Raw genomic sequence first — 26,571 nt, 5'->3', positions numbered from 1 at the left:
TGTGTTTAATGCTAGAATTAACATTATTTGCATCGTTTACATCAATTTGTAGTATGTTTTCACAAATTATTTTAACTGTAGTTTTATTAATAATTTTGTTCTTTAATAACCATACAAGGAATTATTCTATAAATAGCCATTACAGTCCTAGAATATTAGAAATATGGTGCTATATTACTTATACCATTGAGTTTTGTGTTTTTGTAAGTTTTATGTTATTAGTTAGCAGCCTTTTCTTTCCATTTCAAAAATTTTTTTTAGCAATTTCTGTATGGCAGGCATAGTGGTGATTAATTCTCTGACATTTTGTTTGCCTGGGAAAGATTTTATTTCTCTCTCATTTCTGCAATACAGATTTGCTAGGTAGTGTATACTTGGCAGGTGTTTTTTGTCTTTAGCATTTTAAATACATAATCCCACTCATTCATTATTTTAAAAAATATCTTTTCTGACACTTTTTTTTTTTTAACTTCTTAAATGCTTACTAGGCATAGGTTTGTCTTTTGATGGTGTCCAATCATTTCCATAATCGTTCTTCATACTTTTTTATTGTTTTTTGTTGTTTGCTCTTCTGACTAATTTCAAATCATCTTTATGATGATTGATTATTTATACAGCTTATTTGAGGTGGGTGTTGAAGCTTTCTCTTTAAATTTTCAATTTTGTCACTTTATATTTTCCCTCTAGGGTTTTTTATTTGTTCTTTATTGTTTCCAATTTTTCTCAAAGTTTTAATTTTTGTGTATTATTTCTGATTTTTTTAAAACAAAATTTATCAAAGATCAGATGGCTGTAGATGTGTGGTATTATTTCTGAAGACTCTGTTCTGTTCCATTGGTCTATATCTCTGTTTTGGTACCAGTACCGTGCTGTTTTGGTTACTGTAGCTTTGTAGTATAGTTTGAAGTCAGGTAGCGTGATGCCTCCAGCTTTGCTCTTTTGACGTAGGATTGTCTTGGCAATGCGGGCTCTTTTTTGGTTCCATATGAACTTTAAAGCAGTTTTTTTTCCAATTCTGTAAAGAAACTAATTGGTAGCTTGATGGGGATGGCATTGAATCTATAAATTACCTTGGGCAGTATGGTGGTCATTTTCACGATATTGATTCTTCCTATCCATGTGCATGGCATGTTCTTCCATTTGTTTGTGTCCTCTTTGATTTCACTGAGCAGTGGTTTGTAGTTCTCCTTGAAGAGGTCCTTGACATCCCTTGTAAGTTGGATTCCTAGGTATTTTATTCTCTTTGAAGCAATTGTGAATGGAAGTTCATTCATGATTTGGCTCTCTGTTTGTCTGTTACTGGTGTATAAGAATGCTTGTGATTTTTGCACATTAATTTTGTATCCTGAGATTTTGCTGAAGTTGCTTATCAGCTTAAGGAGATTTTGGGCTGAGACAATGGGGTTTTCTAAATATACAATCATGTCATCTGTAAACAGGGACAATTTGACTTCTTCTTTTCCTAACTGGATACCCTTGATTTCTTTCTCTTGCCTGATTGCCCTAGCCAGAACTTCCAACACTATGTTGAATAGGAGTGGTGAGAGAGGGCATCCCTGTCTTGTACCAGTTTTCAAAGGGAATATTTCCAGTTTTTGCCCATTCAGTATGATATTGGCTGTGGGTTTGTCATAAATAGCTCTTATTATTTTGAGGTATGTTCCATCAATACCGAATTTATTGAGCGTTTTTAGCATGAAGGGCTGTTGAATTTTGTCAAAGGCCTTTTCTGCATCTATTGAGATAATCATGTGGTTCTTGTCTTTGGTTCTATTTATATGATGGATTATGTTTATTGATTTGCATATGTTGAACCAGCCTTGCATCCCAGGGATGAAGCCCACTTGATCATGGTGGATAAGCTTTTTGATGTGCTGTTGGATCCGGTTTGCCAGTATTTCATTGAAGATTTTTGCATCGATGTTCATCAGGGATATTCGTCTAAAATTCTCTTTTTTTGTTGTGTCTCTGCCAGGCTTCGGTATCAGGATGATGTTGTCCTCATAAAATGAGTTAGGGAGGATTCCCTCTTTTTCTATTGATTGGAATAATTCCAGAAGGAATGGTACCAGCTCCTCCTTGTACCTCTGGTAGAATTCAGCTGTGAATCCATCTGGTCCTGTACTTTTTTTGGTGGGTAGGCTATTAATTATTGCCTCAATTTCAGAGAAACAAGAAATGGGGAAAGGATTCCCTATTTAATAAATGGTGCTGGGAAAATTGGCTAGCCATAAGTAGAAAGCTGAAACTGGATCCTTTCCTTACCCCTTATACGAAGATTAATTCAAGATGGATTAGAGACTTAAATGTTAGACCTAATACCATAAAAACCCTAGAAGAAAACCTAGGTAATACCATTCAGGACATAGGCATCATAGGCATGGGCAAGGACTTCATGTCTAAAACACCAAAAGCAATGGCAACAAAAGCAAAAATTGACAAATGGGATCTATTTAAACTAAGGAGCTTCTGCACAGTAAAAGAAACTACCATCAGAGTGAACAGGCAACCGACAGAATGGGAGAAAATTTTTGCAATCTACTCATCAGATAAAGGGCTTATATCCGGAACCTACAAAGAACTCAAACAAATGTACAAGAAAAAAACAAACAACCCCATCAAAAAGTGGACAAAGGATATGAACAGACATTTCTCAAAAGAAGATATTCATACAGCCGACAGACACATGAAAAAATGCTCATCATCACTGGCCATCAGAGAAATGCAAATCAAAACCACAATGAGATACCATCTCACACCAGTTAGAATGGCAATCATTCAAAAGTCAGGAAACAACAGGTGCTGGAGAGGATGTGGGGAAATAGGAACACTTTTACACTGTTGGTGGGATTGTAAACTAGTTCAACCATTATGAAAACAGTATGGCGATTCCTCAAGAATCTAGAACTAGAAGTACCATATGACCCAGCCATCCCATTACTGGGTATATACCCAGAGGATTATAAATCATGCAGCTACAAAGACACATGCACACGTATGTTTATTGCGACACTGTTCACAATAGCAAAGACTTGGAATCAACCCAAATGTCCATCAGTGACAGACTGGATTAAGAAAATGTGGCACATATACACCATGGAATACTATGCAGCCATAAAAAAGGATGAGTTGTGTCCTTTGTAGGGACATGGATGCAGCTGGAAACCATCATTCTCAGCAAACTATCGCAAGAACAGAAAACCAAACACCGCATGTTCTCACTCACAGGTGGGAACTGAACAATGAGATCACTTGGACTCGGGAAGGGGAACATCACACACCGGGGCCTATCGGAGGAGGGGGGAGCGGGGAGGGATTGCATTGGGAGTTATACCTGATGTAAATGACGAGTTGATGGGTGCTGACGAGTTGATGGGTGCAGCACACCAACATGGCACAAGTATACATATGTAACAAACCTGCACGTTATGCACATGTATCCTAGAACTTAAAGTATAATAAAAAAATAAATAAATAAAAATATTTATGTATTCTGAAGCTCAATGAACCTTTTTTAAACTGGATTATTCTGATTTTTTTCTGATATTTCATGGACTTTTCCTTTTTGTTGTTTATTTTTGTCACTTTTCTAGTTTTCTTTGGAGGTGTCATGATCTCCTGAGTCTTTGTAATCCTCATGTCCCTCTGTTGTTGTTGTTTGTGTATTTGTGGAGATAGCCACCTCTTCTGACTTTTGCAGGTATTATTTGGCAAGGATAGGCCTTCATTATTTAGCTAGCTTAAGATTCTGGATGGGACAGCTAGTAATTACCCTGAAAAGACAGAGTTTTCTTTTGGGTCTTCTAGATTTTTAGGCTGCTGCCTTTGGTCTGAATTCTGATAGTGTAGGTGGCTTGGCTCCACTATCCAGCAAAACCACTGGCTAAACTCTGCAATTAGCTTGACCTGCTGGATGGGCGATGTAATTACTTCTGATTTGGCTGGGCCACAGGATATATTCCCTGGCTAGAAAGCACTGCTTTTTTAGTTCTGCAGTTGATCAGGGTTGCAGAAATGGACCTCAGGTTAAGTAGATAAAATCAAATAGAATAGCTATTAAGCTCAGTAGAAATGCATGCTTGAGATATTCTTCCATTCCTGGGTAGCATTTGTGGGTGTGCTTTGAGGCCACTTGGAGCACGAATTAAATCTTCAGCTATGGCACAACTAGTGTATCACTTTTGTAAAAATTTGCTGTGGTGGTTGTCTGCCTTTCTGGGTGGGGCCCCAGGAGAGGGTTTGAGGATGGACCTAGAGGCTGGCCATCTAGGGATTCAAACCAGGTAGCACTTTTCACTTCTTTAGTGGGTGGGGTATGTTGCTAGCTGGTACCGTTATTTAAAAAAGAATCCTTTCTGACACCTTTTTTTTTTTTTTTTTACTTCTTAAATTCCTACTAGGCACCGACTGTGTCTTAATGGTGTCCCATAATTCCCATAGACTTTCTCCATTTTTTTATTCTTTTTTATTTTTCTTCTTCTGATTTAGTAATTTCAAATGTTGTCATTGTGCTGATTAATTCTTACTTCAGCTTGATTGAGCACCACTGCTAGCTGGTACACTGAGCTACCACCCAAATCTGTTCACTGGTTTCCTTGGGCTCTGTCTCCTTTCTTGATTTCTACCTGACCCCAAGTGGTCTACTTAAGCATTTTCCCTCTATATTCCCTGTTTCCCATAAAGTGAAAACTGAGTAGGCCTCCTGAGAAGTGTCTCACAATGCAGGGAAGCTGGATGTCAACCTCCCTGGTCATCTTTTCCCACTGTAGATACCATAAACCCTGTGGAATCCTCTTTGTGTGGTGCTGTGCCAACCTGGAGCTGTTTGAGGAGTGATGTGCTCAGAGTTAAACTGTTTCTGCTACCATTTCAATGCAGATTTTTATTCTGTTCCATTGAGCATGCAGTTGACTCAGGATAATTCCCATATTTTGAGGTTTTAACCAAGTTGTTCTTTTAAATTTCATTTTCTATAGTTGCTAATTGATATTTCTGTGGGGGAGTGAGGCCTATGACCACCTATTTTGGCATCTTGCTGATGTCACTCTACTTGTAGAAATTTTTAATGCAAAACATTATATGTGGAAAATTACCTATAATCTAATTATTACCATTTTTATGTATTTACATCAATGTTTACAACAAATTTATTTGCTTTATATGATATATATCAAAATGCATGAATAGTTTCACATTCCAATTTTTCAAGTAAATGTTAAGTATATGATGATGAGCAAAATGAACATGATTCCTACTGTCATGAAAATGTAGTGATTTACTGAAACCATTCCCTAGTTTTGAACATTTACAGTATTTCTAGATTTCAATATTTATGTAGAACTGTAATGAATGCCTTTGTGCTAAATATTAGTTTACTTAGGAATGAATTTACTCTACCAGAGGAGTGAAATTACATTTTTATGGCTTTTAACTCATAGTTAATATTGCTTTCAAATCCATAATAGTGGTGCATTTTTACTTATAAATTAAATGGCTTTATATTACTTTCCGTAAGACAATGTTATTTCACTAGCTTGTGAAATTAGTTTGGTCAATGAAAAAGTTATGAGATATACTGCTTTGTACTGCCCAGGTAAAAATTATCTTGGTATCTTGCATCACATTTTTTTTCATTAAAAATAAAATACCATTATTATATAAGAGATATAAACTTTCAAAAATGAAATAAAGATTCAATGACAAAAAGTGGTGAAAAATAAGAACTAATGAATTGCTTTTTCTCCTGTGGCTAGAAATATGGTCACTGTTAACTAAAACACATATGGACGATTTTACCTGTATACAATTCCTACCTGCCTTGAAAGGTTTCTTATCTATAATGAATAATTCACATTTATGAGTTTTATATACCGAGTAGCTGTTTATAACTTGTTCTAACACAACTCTGTACATAATAAGAGTTGTTTTAAGCTTTGGGTGAAAAGTGTTTTTCAGATTTGTCAAAAGTAGTTTAATAGATAGTTTACTTTTGCTGAATTTACATATCTAAGAATAAGATATCTTCAAGTTCTTTTATGGAAATACCACTATAAATGTACGAAAAAGTTGTAGGAGAGAAAAGCCTAAAAGTGAAGAAAATGTAGTAAGCTACCACTGCTCTTTTTAGAGGAAAATTTACATTCTTCTATTTTCCTTTCAGCACATATATCTCTTTTCCACACACAAATACACACACATAAACACATCTTTATGCACCCATGCACATTCAAAGCTAGTGTTAAAATAGGCTGATAAGAAATAATTATTCAATAAACCAAACAGGTAGATTCAATTAATGAATACTGACTAATTCAGTTCAAACTTTAAAAAGTTGAGGGTGAACACTCCCACAATTTAAGAATAGGTTTCAGAAGCACTTGTGCACTTTAAAATATGACTGCTCTGTCCCCTTTTAATTTATTTTGTTTACAATCCCTTTATGATGTCATCACTCAACATCACCAGTTTCAACTTACTATGCTCAAGTCCAGGCAACATACAGGCAGGGGAATGTCTCTTCCAAGTTGTAAGTCCTCTTTTTAATTCTTTTTAGTATTTCAAATAACCAATATGCTCAACTTGGTTACAAATGTATACGTTAACTATAAAGAATGTTTCTTTCATAGTCTTTTTATTTATAAATTAGAATTTGTATTTTAAACAGAGATATGAAATTTTCAATAATATCTTAGATGTTTTGCTTTGAAATTTCAGATGTGCAGTCTTTTTTACAAAATACCTGTGAATCTTGACTGTTTTATCTCTCTGAGTCTCAGTTTCTTATTACTACATCTTGTTTTAGGAATCATGAAAAGAATAAACTAATGTGAAAGCACTTTAAAATGTAAAGCAGGATACAATGTAGTGAGACTATGTATGCTAGTTTGGTAACTTAAATGTATGTGTAGGTAAAATTAGACCATTCTATTTTTCTGATAAATACATTATTATGTCCAATAAAGTATAGTAAGTTTATTTTTTAAAGTCATCATTAAGTAGAAGATAAAGTATTATTCATATGGAATTAAACAGTTTTTCTGAAGCCTTTAGTTGCTGTAGTGTTGTTTTTTATTTTAAAAGTCAATCTCCTCTTAAATAATATTTCTGAAAGTAATTTAAAAATTAAGATAATGTAAGCCATGCTAACTTACAACTACCAGATAATATCCCATGTCTATTAAATTGAAATATATGAGATTGCTTGTATTAAACTATTTTGACCTAAAAAATCGGAAATTTCTTATGGTACAACCTAATATAAAACACTTGTAAAGTCTATGAAAAAAATACGATTAATGTGGAATACAAATATGGGGTATATGACCAGGCAATTTATAGGAAAAAATCTTAATTGCCAGTAAACATTTGCCATAAGGGTTATAAACTATAAAACCCAGCCCGAGACAGAATGATCTTTGCTTGTATACGCTTATGATTGTTGACTTAAATGAAAACAGCTGAATACTGAGATATTGTTATAAATAATTGTTATAAATACCCTTAAAACTAATCATAAGTTTTATTACTTAAGTAAATACCTGAAATTCACAGCTATAAAAATGGTTAACAGAAAAATAACTTTAAATATTGGCTATCATAATTTTTTGTAAATCATCTGGCTAAATTACTAAATTAATCAGGAAAATGTAATGGAACAAACTTGTCATAATTTAGGATCTAAGGTTGTTAATTGATATTAAGTATCTGGGCAATTCCAATTTAAGAATTAAATATTTATTAATAATTAAAGAATTAAAGAATTCTTAAAATAAATTTAAGAATTATTAAAGGTAAAATATCTTTGTCTAATTCAAGGCTTATATAAGGGTTATGTGTAAAACAAGGTAAAGGAATCAGGAAATAAGAGATATAAAGCAAGTTAAAGATATAAAGAGGTATTTTTGATTAAAAAAAAGGAAAGTAACTTTATATAAGAAACAATCTTGTGTGGTAAATTTTTGTCCTAAAATAAAAATGATGGGGTTGTACAAGAAAGAGTGCTATATATGATAAAACAGTCTAAACACGTTGTAAATGAACTATGTAAGTCATAATAAGGTTAGTAAAACGAATTTTTTAAAGGGGTTGTATAATTCAGTTGGATGTAATTAAAAAGAAACCATAATAATCTTTCTAGAAATAGGTCTTTAATATAAAAAAATGCACTAACACAAAACTAAATAACTGGTTAAAAAAAGCTTTTATTACAAATATTGACTTATTTTTAATTCAAGAAGTATTTAACTTTTTAAATTCTGTAATCTGGCTTTTTCTTTTCTTTTCCTTTTCCTTTTTTTTTTTTTTTTTTTTTTTTTTTGAGACGGAGTCTCGCTCTATGGCCCAGGCTGGAGTGCTGTGGCACGATCTCGGTTTACTGCAAGCTCCGCCTCCCGAGTTCACGCCTTTCTCTTGCCTCAGCCTCCCAAGTAGCGGGGACTACAGGCACCTGCCACCACTCCCGGCTAATTTTTTTTGTATATTTAGTAGAGACGGGGTTTTACCGTGTTAGCCAGGATGGTCTCGATCTCCTGATCTCGTGATCGGCCCACCTCGGCCTCCTAAAGTGCTGGGATTACAGGCGTGAGCCACCGCATCCGGTCTATAATCTGTTTCTTTAACATTCTTGGGATTGATATTTTAAAAGTGCTACTCTTTCACTTTTGAAAAGGCCTTGATTGATGGTTGTCTCCTTCACCTTTTGTTGGCTCCTGTAACTTTTACTAATTATCTAAAGCAAGGGAGAAAAATTGTTTTGAAAACACGCAAATAAAGTATCTTTTGAACATGAAAAAAAAAGTGCACAAATTCAATAGCAAAAAGCTAATTCAGAAAATATTTCACTCAGAAATTCAAACTTTGGAGAATTATTCCATAGAAAGGAATTGTAGACATTTTCCCTCTTTAAGTGATACATGTCTGTAATGTTCATATTTTTTTTCTATTAGTGTGTATTACTTTCAGAAAATGAAAATTCAATAAGTTTGAAAGAAAGAAAAAGAGCAGGCCAGGCGCGATGGCTCTCTCCTGTAATCCCAGCACTTTGGGAGGCCGAGGCGGGTGGACCACGATGTCAGGAGATCGAGACCATCCTGGCAAACACGGTGAAACCCCGGCTCTACTAAAAATACAAAAAAATTAGTCAGGTATGGTGGCGGGCGCCTGTAGTCCCAGCTACTCGGGAGGCTGAGGCAGGAGAATGGCATGAACCCAGGGGCCGGAGCTTGCAGTGAATGGAGATCGCGCCACTGCATTCCAGCCTGGGAGACAGAGACAGAGAGAGAGAGAGAGAGGAGAGAGAGAGAGAGAGAGAGGTGATTTGATCCAGAGATTAAAATTGAGCTCCCCAAAGTGAGCTTCTCAAATTACTAGCACTTTTACAAAGACATTTCTAGTTTGATGCTGCCTACATATGATCTTCCCTCTTAGATCACAAAGACCTCAGGTTTATGTCACCACTAGGCATTATCTCTTTGAAACTCACTGTCATCAGTAACACGCTGTATGTCCTCCTCTGCCTCCTATCTGAATGATAACTCTGTCCTCTTGCTGTATCTGAAACCCAGCTCTCTCTCAAATTCATTGCTTTTCCTGCAGCCTTCAAGAGGGGTTGATGTTTTCCTTCCTACATCCTCTCCTACCACTGAACCCAAAAACGCAATAGATGTCGGCTTTATTCCTCAATGCTATTTCCAGGTCATTCTCCTTTCTTATTTCCAAAAATAGCCAGCTTTGAATCTCATGTCATCAACTTATATCACCTGTGACCTTTCCTTGTGGTATTCATGACCTAACTCCTAGTACTCTGGTTCATTTTGTGATGATTTTCAGTCTGGCTATCACTTTCTCCAAAAGTGACTTTGTCTTAATTTCTAGTAATTTTACTATTAGATGATCAATCTCATATCTAACATTTTAATTATTTAACTGTCTCTTCTCCAGTTATTTTGTCTTACATCCTACTTTAGTGGTTTACTACTGCACATATCCATCCAAAATTTCAAATTCAAACATTCCACTCTCCAACTGATACCTCAGGTACCTCTAATAATTTCATTTCAGCAATTCTACCTCTAAGACTGATCATTTATTCCACTACCTTTTCCCTGTTCCTTGCTAATGACCTTTCTGTGGCTTTTGTTCTGTTGCCTGTCATAAATCTTTTCCTATCTTAGATTTTTACAGGCTCATGGTAAATTAGCACAAATATTTCCTTGAGTATATCCTCAGCTCCCTTTACCCCACTCTCTTTTTGGATATCTTTGCTGAAAAAAGCTTAATTTTTAACAAATTTAAATCTCTAATTATGCCCCACTCCTTTGCAAGATAAATGGGATGAGAAAAAAAAAAAAAAAAAAAAAACTGTGTAACCATAATAATCTTCAATTTAAATATAAAATGACAAACTTCAAGTGGGCCATTAATGCTACCTGGCCGTAGTCTGCGTTCATCTTTACCCCAGTACCCCTCCTTCAGTCCTGTTAGAGCAGATGCTTTCTTCTTGTTACATTTAACTCCTCTAACTAGGCATACTAGTTTCTGAAGGCTACTGTAAGAAACCACCAGAAACTGATTGGCTTAAACCATTATATATTGTCTCACAGTTCTGGAGACTACAAGTCCAAAATCAAGGTATCAGCAGGATTAGTTTACTATAGAGGTTCTAAAGGAGACTCTGTTCCGTGCCTCTCTCTCCTAGTTTCTGGCAGTTCCTGGTATTGTGTGGCTTGTAGATGCATTGCACCAATATCTGCCGTCATCATCACATGGCATCCACTTTTTGTCTATGTCTCTTTCTCCCTTTGTTCTGATAAGAAAAAGATTTTCTTTTCGTGTAAGAACACTAGTCACTAGATTAGGGCACAACTTAATTCAGTATGATCTCATCTTTATTTGATTACTCCTGCAAAGATTCAATACCAAATAAAGTAATATTCACAAGTACCAGATGTTAGAACTTGAATATAAATTTGGGGGACGTAATTCAACTCATAACACAGGATTGGATTTTCTTCACTATTTATGCATATAGCTTTTTTGTTAACTCATATTCTTCTATACCATCATTTTTTCTTAACTCTTTGTAGATTTTGTCCCATCAGTGTTCAAAAAAAATTAGCAACTCCTACCATTTAAAAAATCCCATTTCCACTTAAAACATCCCTTTTCCTTCACAGCCTGTTCCAGCTCCCACCCCATTTTCCATCATCTTTGTATAGAAAATCTCTTGGAAAGAATTATTCATATTAGTTATCTTCACTTCCTTTTCTCCAACTAACAATCTCTCTTTAAACTATATTTTAATTGAAAAATTGAATGCACATATATAGTGGATAATTCAAAAAGAACAAAAGGAGAATTGGCAAAATTCACTCTCCTATACTAGATTCCCAGATCCATTAATGGAGATAATCACTATTACTACTTTCTTTTCTCTCCCAGACTTATTTCAGATTTTGTCCTTACCATTCCATGGAATGGCTTTCACATTCACAGTTCCACTAGCAGCACTTGATACAACTGACCCCTTTCATGAAATATTCTTCTCTTGGTTATCAGGCCACTCTGCTTTCTTGGTTTCCCTTCTATTATATTACTATTCCTTATCAGCCTCTGTTGCTGGTTTCTCTTCATCTCTTCAATCTATAAATGTTGAATAGCCCAAAAACTTAGACCTCGGACTTCTTTTTTTCTTATCTACAAGCATTTAGTATACAGTATCATCCAGTCTAATGATTTTATATCCCATCTAAATGCTGATGAATACTAAATTTATATCTCTGTTCCAGACCACACCTCTAATTTTCAGATTTATATGTACAACCAATTTATTGACAATTCCACTTAGATGTCTACTATATATATCTCAAACTTAATATGTGCAAAATGAAATTATTATTTTATACCCCTTCTAAGCCTGCTCATCCATAAGTATTCTGCATCTCAGAAATTAGCACTACTATTCACTCAGTTGTTTAAGCAAACATACACATGCATACACACACACACACACACACACACACACTCCGACATACCTTTGGCGTCATCCTGAATTGCCCTCTTTCTCTAGCAGTGAACATCCAGTACATCACCAAATCCTATAGGGATTACCTTTAAAATATATCTAGAATTTAGTCCCAACATCAGTTCTGCCATCAACTCTAAACCATTTTGATCTCTTATTTAGATTATTGCTAAAACCTCTGTGCGTGTTACCTTGATTAGTTTCATATTGCCTCTGTAACAAATTACCATATACTTTGTGGATTAAAATGATAGAAATTTAATCCCTTACATTTCTGGAAGACATAAGTAAAAAATGAGTCATTCAGAGCTAGAATCAAGTTATTGGAAAGGCTGATTCTTTCTGAAGGCATCAGAAGTGATTGTATTCCCTGCCTTTTTTTGCTTTTCGTGGCTGCTAGCATTTCTTGGTTTTTGACTGCATCATTCTGATCTCTGCAATGTCATCATATTGCATTTCTTCTGTAATCAAATCTTCTTTTACCTATTTCTTATATGCACAATTGTAATAACACTTAGGACCCACCGGGATAATCTAAGATTTTAATCGCAACTGCAAATTGTCATTTGCCATGTAAGATAAGATTCACAACTTCCAGGATTGTTGCAGAAAGCCACGGTCCCTGAAGGGAGGAATCGGCTGAGAGCATGGCAGAAGAACATAAACTGTGAAGATTTCATGGACATTTATTAGTTCCCCAAATTCATACTTTTATAATTTCTTACGCCTGTCTTTACTTTAATCTCTTAATCCCGTCATCTTTGTAAGTGGAGGATGAATGTCGCTTCAGGACCCTGTAATGACTGCGTTAACTGCACAAATTGTTTGTAGAGCATGTGTATTTGAATATGAAATCTAGCAATTTAAGAACATGATAACAGCGATTTTCAGGGAACAAGGGAGATAACTTTAAAGTCTGACTGTCTGTGCGCCTGGTGGAACAGAGCCATATTTCTCTTATTACCAAAAACGGGTAAGATAAATATCGCTGAATATTAATAATTAACAGCCCTGGGAAAAGAATGTATTCCAGGGCAGGGCCTCTAAAATGGCTGACCTGGCAGTGTCTGCCTTATGCAGATGTAAATAGGGTTGAAACATACCCTAGTCTCCTGCAGCACCCTCAGGCTTGCTAGGATTAGGAAATTCCAGCCTGACAAATAGTAGTCAAACCAGTTCTCTGCACTTGAACCTTGTTTATCAGTGACAATGCCTGCACAGCTGGACATGGAAGTTCATTAGTGATTCTAGTTTCACCCTGACCTTGTGGTCTCACCCTGACCTCCTGCCTTGTGATCTTTTGTCGCCCCTGAAGCATGTGATCTCTGTGACCCACATCCTGTTCGTACGCTCCTTCCTTTTGAAAATTGCTAATAAAAACTTGCTGGTTTTACAGCTCAGGGGGCATCATGGAACCTGCCGACATGTGATGTCTCCCCTGGACACCCAGCTTTAAAATTTCTCTCTTTTGGACTCTTTCCCTTTATTTCTCAGACCAGTCAACACTTAGGGAAAATAGAAAAGGACCCATGTTGAATATCGGGGGTGGGTTTCCCCGATAAGGGATTAGAAAATTGGTATCTTTAGGGTATATTATTCAGCCTACTACAGTCTGTCTTGAACCCCAAATATTCATTTCTATCCCACATGCAAATACAGTCACTCAAAGCTAAACTTAAATCTACCAAACTATCACCTCATTTCAGTATTAACTCAAGTCCAATATCATATGCAAATACCATCAGTACTAAAGTCCCAGTTGCTATAGTGTAAATCATCTAAATCAGGTATAGTGAGATTCTGTATGTGTTCCATCCTGAGGTGAAATTACCCTATATCTGTATAACTGTAAAATTAAAAAACACATTTTCTGCTCCAAAAATACAACGATTAAACATGGACAGAATAACAATCATAGACATTTTAACTCCATAAAACGGGAACATAAAACAAAACAAAAAAAAATGGAATCATTGGCCTCAAGCGATTTCTAAGTCAAACTGAGTAAACTCTGTTAGATATCAATGTCTATGAATAATCTACTGAGGCTTGAGTTTCCACTACCTTGGCCCATGGTTCCACCCCTGGGCTTTTAGCTCTATCCTCAGAGTTAACCATCGTATTTCATTTTTTTTTTTTTTAATTATACTTTAAGTTCTAGGGTACATGTGCATAATGTGCAGGTTTGTTACATATGTATACTTATGCCATGTTGGTGTGCTGAACCCATCAACTCGTCAGCACCCATCAATTCATCATTTATATCATGTATAACTCCCCAATGCAATCCCTCCCTCCTCCCCCCTCCCCATGATAGGCCCCAGTGTGTGATGTTCCCCTTCCCAAGTCCAAGTGATCTCATTGTTCAGTTCCCACCTATGAGTGAGAACATGCGGTGTTTGGTTTTCTCTTCTTGTGATAGTTTGCTAAGAATGATGGTTTCCAGCTGCATCCATGTCCCTACAAAGGATGCAAACTCATCCGTTTTTATGGCTGCATAGTATTCCATGGTGTATATGTGCCACATTTTCTTAATCCAGTCTGTCACAGATGGACATTTGGATTGATTCCAAGTCTTTGCTCTTGTGAATAGTGCCGCAATAAACATACGTGTGCATGTGTCTTTATAGCAGCATGATTTATAATCCTTTGGGTATATACCCAGTAGTGGGATGGCTGGGTCATATGGTACATCTAGTTCTAGATCCTTGAGGAATTGCCATACTGTTTTCCATAATGGTTGAACTAGTTTACAATCCCACCAACAGTGTAAAAGTGTTCCTATTTCTCCACATCCTCTCCAACACCTGTTGTTTCCTGACTTCTTAATGATTGCCATTCTAACTGGTGTGAGATGGTATCTCATTGTGGTTTTGATTTGCATTTCTCTGATGGCCAGTGATGATGAGCATTTTTTCATGTGTCTGTTGGCTGTATGAATGTCTTCTTTTGAGAAATGTCTGTTCATATCCTTTGTCCACTTTTTGATGGGGTTGTTTGTTTTTTTCTTGTATATTTGTTTGAGTTCTTTGTAGATTCTGGATATTAGCCCTTTGTCAGATGAGTAGGTTGCAAAGATTTTCTCCCATTCTGTAGGTTGCCTGTTCACTCTGATGGTAGTTTCTTTTGCTGTGCAGAAGCTCTTTAGTTAATTAGATCCCATTTGTCAATTTTTGCTTTTGTTGCCATTGTTTTTGGTGTTTTAGACATGAAGTCCTTGCCCATGCATATGTCCTGAATGGTACTACCTAGATTTTCTTCTAGGGTTTTTATGGTATTATGTCTAACATTTAAGTCTCTAATCCATCTTGAATTAATCTTCGTATAAGGGGTAAGGAAAGGATCCAGTTTCAGCTTTCTACTTATGGCTAGCCAATTTTCCCAGCACCATTTATTAAATAGGGAATCCTTTCCCCATTTCTTGTTTCTCTCAGGTTTGTCAAAGATCAGATGGCTGTAGATGTGTGGTATTATTTCTGAGGACTCTGTTCTGTTCCATTGGTCTATATCTCTGTTGTGGTACCAGTACCATGCTGTTTTGCTTACTGTAGCCTTGTAGTATAGTTTGAGGTCAGGTAGCATGACGCCTCCAGCTTAGTCCTTTTGACTTAGGATTGTCTTGGCAATGCGGGCTCTTTTTTGGTTCCATATGAACTTTAAAGCCGTTTTTTCCAATTCTGTGAAGAAACTCATTGGTAGCTTGATGGGGATGGCATTGAATCTATAAATAACCTTGGGCAGTATGGCCATTTTCATGATATTGATTCTTCCTATCCATGAGCATGGTATGTTCTTCCATTTGTTTCTGTCCTCTTTGATTTCACTGAGCAGTGGTTTGTAGTTCTCCTTGAAGAGGTCCTTTACATCCCTTGTAAGCTGGATTCCTAGGTATTTTATTCTCTTGAAAGCTATTGTGAATGGAAGTTCATTCCTGATTTGGCTCTCTGCTTGTCTGTTACTGGTGTATAAGAATGCTTGTGATTTTTGCACATTAATTTTGTATCCTGAGATTTTGCTGAAGTTGCTTATCAGCTTAAGGAGATTTTGGGCTGAGACGATGGGTTTTCTAAATATACAATCATGTCATCTGCAAACAGGGACAATTTGACTTCTTCTTTTCCTAACCGGATACCCTTGATTTCTTTCTCTTGCCTGATTATCCTAGCCAGAACTTCCAACACTATGTTGAATAGGAGTGGTGAGAGAGGGCATCCCTGTCTTGTGCCAGTTTCAAAGGGAATTTTCTAGTTGTTGTCCATTCAGTATGATATTAGCTGTGGGTTTGTCATAAATAGCTCTTATTATTTTGAGGTACGTTCCATCAATACCGAATTTCTTGAGCGTTTTTAGCATAAAGGGCTGTTGAATTTTGTCAAAAGGCTTTTCTGCATCTATGGAGAAAATCATGTGGTTCTTGTCTTTGGTTCTGTTTATATGCTGGATTTCGTTTATTGATTTGCGAATGTTGAACCAGCCTTGCATCCCAGGGATGAAGCCCACTTGATCATGGTGGATAAGCTTTTTGATGTGCTGCTGAATCCGGTTTGCCAGTATTTTATTGAGAATTTTTGCATCGATGTTCATCAGGGATATTAGTCTAAAATTCTCTTTTTTTGTTGTGTCTCTGCCAGGCTTTGGTATCAGGATGATGTTGGCCTCAGAAAATGAGTTAGGGAGGATTCCCTCTTTTTCTATTGATTGGAATAGTTTCAAAAGGAATGGTACCAGCTCCTCCTTGTACCTCTGGTAGAATTCAGCTGTGAATCCATCTGGTCCTGGACTTTTTTTGGTGGGTAGCTATTAATTGTTGCCTCAATTTCAGAGCCTGCTATTGGTCTATTCAGGGATTCAACTTCTTCCTGGTTTAGTCTTGGGAGAGTGTAAGTGTCCAGGAAATTATCCACTTCTTCTAGATTTTCTAGTTGATTTGCCTAGAGGCATTTATAGTATTCTCTGATGGTAGTTTGTATTTCTGTGGGGTCAGTGGTGATATCCCCTTTATCATTTTTATTGCGCCTATTTGATTCCTCTCTCTTTTCTTCTTTATTAGTCTTGCTAGCGGTCTGTCCAGTTTGTTGATCTTTTCAAAAAACCAACTCCTGGATTCATTGATTTTTTGGAGGGTTTTTTGTGTCTCTATCTCCTTCAGTTCTGCTCTGATCTTAGTTATTTCCTGCCTTCTGCTAGCTTTTGAATGTGTTTGCTCTTGCCTCTCTATTTCTTTTAATTGTGATGTTAGAGTGTCCATTTTAGATCTTTCCTGCTTTCTCTTGTGGGCATTTAGTGCTATAAATTTCCCTCTACACACTGCTTTTAATGTGTCCCAGAGATTCTGGTATGTTGTGTCTTTGTTCTCATTGGTTTCAAAGAACATCTTTATTTCTGCTTTCATTTCGTTATGTACCCAGTAGTCATTCAGGAGCAGGTTGTTCAGTTTCCATGTAGTTGAGCGGTTTTGATTGAGTTTCTTAGTCCTGAGTTCTAGTTTGATTGCACTGTGGTCTGAGAGACAGTTTGTTATAATTTCTGTTCTTTGACATTTCCTGAGGAGTGCTTTACTTCCAATTAGGATAGCACATGTTTGCAACTGAGTCACTCTGCCTGCCTGATTCCTGCCTGTATAGATTTATCAGTTTAATTCTTTCATCCTTCCTCTCTCATCCCTTTTCATCCCAAACTCAGTGTTTCTGCTGGCATAACATTCTCAGAAACTTGTGCTTCTCTTGTGTATATTATGAGGATACCAGCCATTAAAAAAAAGGTTCCTCCACAGATGTTTATACAGAAATATTTTTATACGTTTAGTCTATATTCCTGGATTTTGCTGAGATGATTTATCAGATCCTTCAGTAACATGCTTTATCTTCCAGCACTAGCAAAATATTGTCCAGCCCCACTCAGCACTCACTCTGGAGAACACTTCCCTGACAGTGAACCTTAATTTATCATATTTTAAAATCTGTGTAAAGTGAGAATTTCCCAAATAATTAAGTCCTGGTGATTGTTTGCATAGCAATTCTTTCCTTAATTATATTTATTTTCCTTCTCATTTTACTATAGGCAGCAAGAAGAAACTGCATTATACATTCAATGCTTTCCTTGAAAATCTCCTCAACTGAATATCCTATTTCATTACTTATGTTCTTCACATAACTGTAGAACACAGTTCAGCTGTTTCTGCCACTATACAGATGGTATTATCTTTCCCCCAGTCTTCAATAATATGTTTTTCACTACCTCCTAAGTTCTCACCAGCAACATCTTTAAAATCCATATTTCATCAAGTCTTTTTATGATGATTTATGTATTCTCAAAGATGATGTAGGCTTTCTTCTACAATGTTCCTCACTTTCTCTGAGTTTTCACCAACAAAGTATTCGACATCCATATTTTCTAGCAGTTTTATTCAAGGCAATCAAGGCTTTTTCTATCACATTCCTTAAAATTATTTTAATGTCTTTCCAATGCCCAGTTCCAAAACTACTTCTACATCTTTAAGTATATATTACAGCAACAACCACTCCTGGTACCAACATTTGCATTAATTTTCTATTGTTGTTGTGGAAAATTGTCACAAACATAGTAGCTGAAACAACATAGTTTTACAGTTGTGGAGGTCTGAAATCTAAAATCTATTTCACTGGGCTAAAATCAAGGTGTTAGCAAGGCTGATTTCTTCTAAACTTTGAGGGGAAAATATATTTCCTTGCCTTTTTTGCCTTTCAGTGGCTACTCATAATTTTTGGCTAGCCCCCATTCTTCCTCCTTCAAAGCTCACCACTCCAATCTCTGCTTTCATAATCACTTTGCTTTCTCCTCCTCTGACCCTCCTTTCTTCCTCTTATAATAGTTTTGGTGATTACATTTTGTGCCTCTTGAACAATCCAGATAACCTCCCAGTCTCAAGACTCTCAATTTAACCTCTTATGCAAAGTCCCGTTTGCCATATACGATAACATGCACAGGTACTAGAAATTAAAGTGTGGATTTTTTTTTTTTTTATTGTTCAGCCTTCAACAATACTTAATATTCAATTGTTGAATGAATAATTTAGTGAAAACTACAGCATAATTTCTTGTCTAAGTTTGAGGATTAAATTCATTTGATTATCAGGAAATAAACTTTAAAGAAAAGTGATGAATTAAACATAAATGGTGCAAAAACAATAGGACAAGAAGAAAGTTATCTTTATAAAGAGTATATTTGAAATAGAGAGTGCATAAACTGAGAAGGGATACAAGATTTTAAGAGCAGGATTTCACCCCAGATCAAATCAAGCAAATATAATTATTCAACTACATTAAAACATTACATATTTGAAAGTTTATTATGAACACTGAAACACTATAAAAGCATAATGAAAATATTACCTATTGTTCCTATTGTTGTCATAACCATACTATTTCTCTAAAGAATCTTTGTCATGATGTTCAAAGAAATGTGTATTTTATTTATTTATTTGTTTGTTATTTATTTATTTTCTCTTTCCATTATTAGAGAAGGAAAAACGGGTACAGTTTGTAATAACTGGATAATGGGAGTTCAACATATCACTATATTTCATTATGGTTATGGATTTTATGCCCAGTTTAATAAATATTTGTCTACTCTACTATCCTTAAGATATCCTCCTTCGTTACCTCCTAGAACTTTTATTATTTTACAGTTCAGCTTTAGGTCTTCAGTCTATCTGAGATTGATTCTGGTACTTATTGTGAAATGGTGGTCAAGAATCACACTTTTCCCCTTGTAGATACTTAATTGATTAAAATCATTATTGAAAACACAATTTTTCTCCAGTGCATGAAAACTTTGGTATAATTTGTGTGACTGTATCTATATAGGTCTCTTATTTTGCTTTCCATTCAACTTCATTAGTTATTTGTCTTTCTATCTATGTTCCATTATCTTAATTACTGTCACTTTAAAATAACTTGTTATATTAATATGTGGCATTATATATCTTTTATGTTATTTTACTTCCAAATTGTCTTGTATATTCTTGAATCTTTTATTTCCATATAAATGGTAGAATCACTAGACAGTAATCACAAAAACATTTAAAAATTATTGGGATTACATTGAATTAATTAATTAATTACATTGAATTAATACTTGAATTTGAAAATAATTGCTATAGTTTGTATTACTGAGCCTTTCATACTCTAACATGTTATATATTTCTATTTGGGTATTTTTTAAAAATGTATCTTAATATTAGTTTCTACTATTCAGTATAAAACTATTGTACATATATATTTTTATATTTATTTCTAGGTATTTGCTATTTTTTATTTGAATGCATAAATGGTATTACTAAAATATTTTCTAAATGTTTTTTCATGGTATATAGAAAGGTAATTATAATTTATCTCTTTGTTAACTTTTTTTTTTTTTTTTGGAGACGGAGTCTTGCTCTGTTGCCCGGGCTGGAGTGCACTGGCCTGATCTCAGCTCACTGCAAGCTCCGCCTCCCGGGTTTACGCCATTCTCCTGCCTCAGCCTCCCGAGTAGCTGGGACTACAGGCGCCCGCCACTTCGCCCGGCTAGTTTTTTGTATTTTTAGTAGAGATGAGGTTTCACCGTGTTAGCCAGGATGGTCTCGATCTCCTGACCTCGTGATCCGCCCGTCTCGGCCTCCCAAAGTGCTGGGATTACAGGCTTGAGCCACCGCGCCTGGCCCTCTTTGTTAACTTTTAAAGCTCAGGAGTACATGTGCACATTTGGTATATAGGTAAACTTGTGTCATGGTGGTTCACTGTACAGATTATTTAATCACTCAGGTATTAAGCCTGGTACCCGTTAGTTATTTTTTATTATCCTCTCCCTCCTCCTACCCTCCATCCTCTGATAGACCCCAGTGTGTGTTACTCTACTCTATGTGTCCATGTGTTCTCATCATTCAGCTCCCATTTATAAGTAAGAACATATGGTGTTTGGTTTTCTGTTTCTGCTCTAGTATGCTGAGGATAATAGCTCCCAACTCCACCCATAACCCTGCAAAGAACATGATCTCATTCATTTTTATAGCTACATAGTATTCCATAGTGGATATGTACCACATTTTTTAAATCTAGTCTACCATTGATGGGCATTTGGGTTCATTTCATGTCTTTGCTATTGTGAGTAGTGTTGCAATGAACATAAGCATGCATTTATCTTTATAATAGAATGATTTCTATTCCTTTAGGTATATACCCAGTAATGGGATTGCTGGGTCAATTTGTATTTCTTCCTCTAAGTCTTTAAGGAATTGTCACATTTTCTTTCACAATGGTTGAACTAATTTATACTCCTGCCAACGGTGTATAAGCATTCCTTTTTCTCCACAACCTTGCCAACATCTGTTATTTTCTGAATTTTTAAAAATAGCTAAAAGCTCAGCATCACAGATCAATACAGAAATGCAAATCAAAACCACAATGAGATACAGTCTCACACCAGTCAGAATGGCTATTATTACATTTTATCTTTGTCTCTAATAATCTTACTAAATTCACTCATTAATTTTAATAGTGCCCCTATAGATATTTTGAATGTTCTATGTAAACAGTCATGCTCCCTTTAAATAGTGACAGTTTTATTTCTTCTTTTTTCTCTTCTTATGATTTTACCTTATTTTTACTTGCCTCATCTTTCTTCTTATCGCACTAAAATTTTCATCACCATGTTAAATTAAAATTATACTAGTGAACATCTTTTACTTGTTTCTGAGGTCAGGGAAAACTTTCCAACTTTTCACTATAGTGTAATACATTTGTTGTAGGTTTTCTGTAGGTTCCCATTATTAGATTAAGGTAGTTCTTGTCTATTCCTTGTTTGCTAAAGATTTACATAAATAAGTGTTAGATATTATCAAATATTTTTTCTCAATGTTGAGATGATAATATAATTTTTTTCTTCTTTATGCTAACAATTTATTATAAATAGTCTTAGATATTATCAAATTTTATCTTCTACATGTTGAAATGATCATATAGCTTTTTTCTTCTTTACTGTCTTAATATGGTCAATTTCATATGTTAAACCAACCTGAAATAATCTCCATTTGGTCGTGATATAATATCCTTTCTATATATTAAATTTTCCAAAAATGTTTAATGATTTTGGCATCAGCTTGGCACGGTGTCTCATGCTAGTAATTCCAGTGCCATGGGAGGACAAAAAAGCAAAAATTGACACATGGGATCTAATTAAACTAAAGAGCTTTTGCACAGCTAAAGAAACTACCATCAGAGTGAACAGGCAACCTACAGAATGGGAAAAAATTTTTGCAACCTACTCATCTGACAAAGGGCTAATATCCAGAATCTACAAAGAACTCAAACAAATATACAAGAAAAAAGCAAACACCCCATCAAAAAGTGGGGAAAGGATATGAACAGACATTTCTCAAAAGAAGACATCCATACAGCCAACAGACACATGAAAAAATGCTCATCATCACTCGCCATCAGAGAAATGCAAATCAAAACTACAATGAGATACCATCTCACACAGTTAGAATGGCAATCATTAAGAAGTCAGGAAACAACAGGTGTTGGAGAGGATGTGGAGAAATAGGAACACTTTTACACTGTTGGTGGGATTGTAAACTAGTTCAACCATTGTGGAAAACAGTATGGCAATTCCTCAAGGATCTAGAACTAGATGTACCATATGACCCAGCCATCCCACTACTGGGTATATACCCAAAGGATTATAAATTACTCTACTACAAAGACACATGCACACGTATGTTTATTGCGGCACTATTCACAATAGCAAAGACTTGGAATCAACCCAAATGTCCATCTGTGACAGACTGGATTAAGAAAATGTGGCACATATACACCATGGAATACTATGCAGCCATAAAAAAGGATGAGTTTGCATCCTTTGTAGGGACATGGATGCAGCTGGAAACCATCATTCTTAGCAAACTATCACAAGAAGAGAAAACCAAACACCGCATGTTCTCACTCATAGGTGGGAACTGAACAATGAGATCACTTGGACTCGGGAAGGGGAACATCACACACTGGGGCCTATCATGGGGAGGGGGGAGGAGGGAGGGATTGCATTGGGGAGTTATACATGATATAAAAGTCAAGCACATGTACCCTAGAACTTAAAGTATAATAAAAAAATATATATATAAAAAAAAATAAAAAAAAAATAAAAAATAAAAAATAAAAAAAAAAAACAACTTGCAAACTAAATGCAGCAGCATGTCAAAAAAATCTAGTCTATCACGATTAAGTAGACTTCATCCCTGGTATGTAAGGTTGGTTCAATATATGCAAATTAACAAATGTGACTATCACATAAACAGAACTCAAGACAAAAACCACATGATTATCTCAGTAGATGAACAAAAGGCTATCAATAAAATTTAAAACCCCTTCATGTTAAAAACCTGCACGTTATGCACATGTACCCTAGAACTTAAAGTATAACAATAATAAAAAAATTTAAAAAATTTTTAAAAACTCTCAATAAACTAGGTGTTGAAGGAACATACCTCAAAATAATAAGAGTCATCTATGACAAACACATAGCCAACATCATACTGAATAGGGAATAGCTGGAAGCTTTCTCCTTGAAAGCCAGCATAAGACGAGGATTCTTCTCTCAACGCTCATATTTAACATAGTATTGGATGCCCTGGCCAGGGAAATCAGACAAGAGAAAGAAATGAAAGCAATAAATTGAGATAGAGGAAGTAAACTATTCCTATTTGCAGTTGACATGATTCTATACCTAGAAAACTGTAGTCTCAGCCCAAAAGATCCTTAAGCTGATAAACAACTTCAGAAAAATTTCAGGACACAAAATCAATATGCAAAAATTACTAGCATTTCTATCAACCAATAACAATCAAGCTAAGAGCCAAATCAGAAAAATAATACAATTCACAATTGCCAGAAAAGAATAAAATACATAGGCCTATAACTAATCAGGGAGGTTAAAGAGCTCTACAATGAGAATTACAAAACACTGATCAAAGAAATCAGAGATAACACAAACAAGTGGAAAACACTGTATACTCATGGACAGGAAGAATCAATATTATTAAAATGACCATACTGTCCATAGCAATTTACAAATTCAATGCTATTTCTATCAAACTACCAATGACATTCTTCATAAAACCAGAAAAAAAAAATTTTAATTTTATATAAAACCAAATATAAAGCCCAAATACCCAAGGCAATCCCAAGCAAAAAACACAAACAAAAAACTCTCCCCCCCACACACACGTGCACGCGCATACACATACACACACACTCACACACACAAACCCAAAGCTGGAGACATAATGTTAGCCAACTTTAAACTATACTACAGGACTACAGTAACCAAAATACAAAACAGCATGGTACTAATAAAAAACAGATACATAGACCTATGGAACAGATAGAGAGTCCAGAAATAAGGCCACACACATGCAACCATCTGAACTTCCGTAAAGCTAACAAAAACCAGCAATTGAGAAAGGACGCCCTATTCAATAAATGGTTCTGAGATAACTGACTAGACATATACAGAAAATTGGAACTGCACCTCTTTCTTACACCATATAAAAAATCAACTCAAGATGAATTAAAGCTTTCGATGTGAAACCCAAAATTATAAAAACCCTGAAAGGCAACCTAGGCAATATCATTTTGGTTGTAGTAACTGGCAAAGATTTCATGACAAACACGCCAAAAGCAATCAAAACAAAAGCAAAAACTGATGAATGAGACCTATTAGGTTGGTGCAGAAGTAACTGTGGTTTTTGCCCTTTAAAGTAATGACAAAAATCACAATTACTTTTGTAATAATTAAACTAAATAGCTTCTGCATAGCAAAATAGACTACCAACAGAGTAAACAGACAACCTTAAGAATAGGAGAAAATGTTTGCAATATATGGACAAAAGTCTAATATCTGGCATCTAAAAGGAACTTCAACAAATGTACAAGAAAAAAAAAAAAAAAAAACTAATAACCCCACTTGAAACTGGGCAAAGGACATAAACAGACAGTTATCAAAAGAAGACATACAGACGGCCAACAAGCATATGAAAAATCCAACATCATTGATCATTAGAGAAAGGCAAACCAAAATCACAGTAATATACCATCTCACACCGGTGAGAATGGCTATTATTAAAAAGCCAAAAAATAACAGATGCTGATGAGGTTGTGAAGAAAAGGAAAAGGTTATATACACTGTTGGTGGGTGTGTAAATTACTTCAACCATTGTGGAAAGCAGTGTGGCAATTCTTCAAAAAGCTAAAAACAGAACTAGCATTCAACCCAGCAATGGTTTTATACCCATTACTGGTTTTACACCCACAGGAATATAAATCATTCTATCACAAATACATGTGCAGCACTATTCACATTAGCAAAATCATGGAATCAATCTAGATGTCCATCAATGGTAGTCTGCATAAAGAAAATATTTTACATATACAGCATGGAATATTATGCAGCCATAAAAATGGAATCAGATCATGTCTTTTGTGGGAACATGAATGGAGCTGCAGGCCATTATCCTTAGCAAACTAACAAAGAAACAGAAAACCAAATACTGCATGTTATCTCTTATAAGTGGAAACTAAATGATAACATGAAAACAGAGGGGATCAAAGACTCTGGGGCCTATTAGCGTGTGGAGGGTGGGAAGAAAGAGAGGATCAAAAAAATAAAATAAAATAAAAAACTATTGGGTACTACACTTAGTATCTGGGTGATAAAATAATCTATGTAACATAACCCTGTGACACGAGTTTACCTGTGTAGCAAACCTAAATGTGTACCCATGAACCTAAGATGAAAATAAACAAACAAACAAACATGTGTTTATTTTATCTTAATTTTAAAGGATATTTGTGTTGTGCTAAAAATCTTCAGTTAGGAGTTATTTTCTTTTATAACTTTAACTATGTAGTTACACTGTTGGCTTATATCACTAATTTTCTCCTTTATATCAAGAGATAGGTTACCTTCACCTATATATATAAGAAGCATGTACATATCCACTTATAAAACAAATAATAACTAAGACTACACTTAGAAAATGAAGAAAACTGCTCAGAAGTTTATGCTTCAGTTTCCAATAATTTGAGACTGAAATATTTTCTATATAAAGCAGGCATTTCATAATATTTGGCTAAATTATCCCTTTTCTCACTGGTTCTTTGTTGCCTTTTCTAGTGATATCCCAAGTGAGATGTATGTACAAGACAACTGAAGTGTAGAAATAATATATTAAAACTTGAATTTACATGTTTCACTTCATATTTTGAAATGTCCTATTTTAATATATAATATATAATAAATAATTTATAATATATATCATTACAATAGACTATGAACTATTCACACACATGTTAAGTTGATGTGTTCAAAATTGTTTACTGATAAAATGTTTGAAAAATGAAGTTTAGAAAATGCTACTTTAGACTGTGGGAAGAAAGTAAAAATCAATGCAGGTGTAGTTTTTTTCTTAGAGTATAAAAGCAGTGATCAAGTCAGCATGGCCGACTACTAAACTGTTAAATTTCCAGGGATGC

The 26,571-nt window shown here is 35.2% G+C and overlaps 1 long non-coding RNA gene across 1 annotated transcript; it reads right to left on the bottom strand.

Moving 5' to 3' along the window:
• Positions 1–872: 872 nt before the first annotated feature.
• LOC117096290 lies at positions 873–24,549 on the bottom strand. Its single transcript, XR_004442435.1, has 3 exons — positions 24,359–24,549; positions 12,748–12,753; positions 873–887 (listed from the first exon to the last, which is right to left on the bottom strand). It is a non-coding gene; the product is annotated as an uncharacterized LOC117096290 (long non-coding RNA).
• Positions 24,550–26,571: the final 2,022 nt, after the last annotated feature.

The sequence above is a fragment of the Trachypithecus francoisi genome, unplaced genomic scaffold, assembly GCF_009764315.1.
Source record: "Trachypithecus francoisi isolate TF-2019V2 unplaced genomic scaffold, Tfra_2.0 Contig01451, whole genome shotgun sequence".
In the NCBI taxonomy this organism is placed as follows: Eukaryota; Metazoa; Chordata; class Mammalia; order Primates; family Cercopithecidae; genus Trachypithecus; species Trachypithecus francoisi.
The sequence above is the reverse complement of the archived record's forward strand: the minus strand, read 5'-3'. Positions and strand labels throughout refer to the sequence as shown.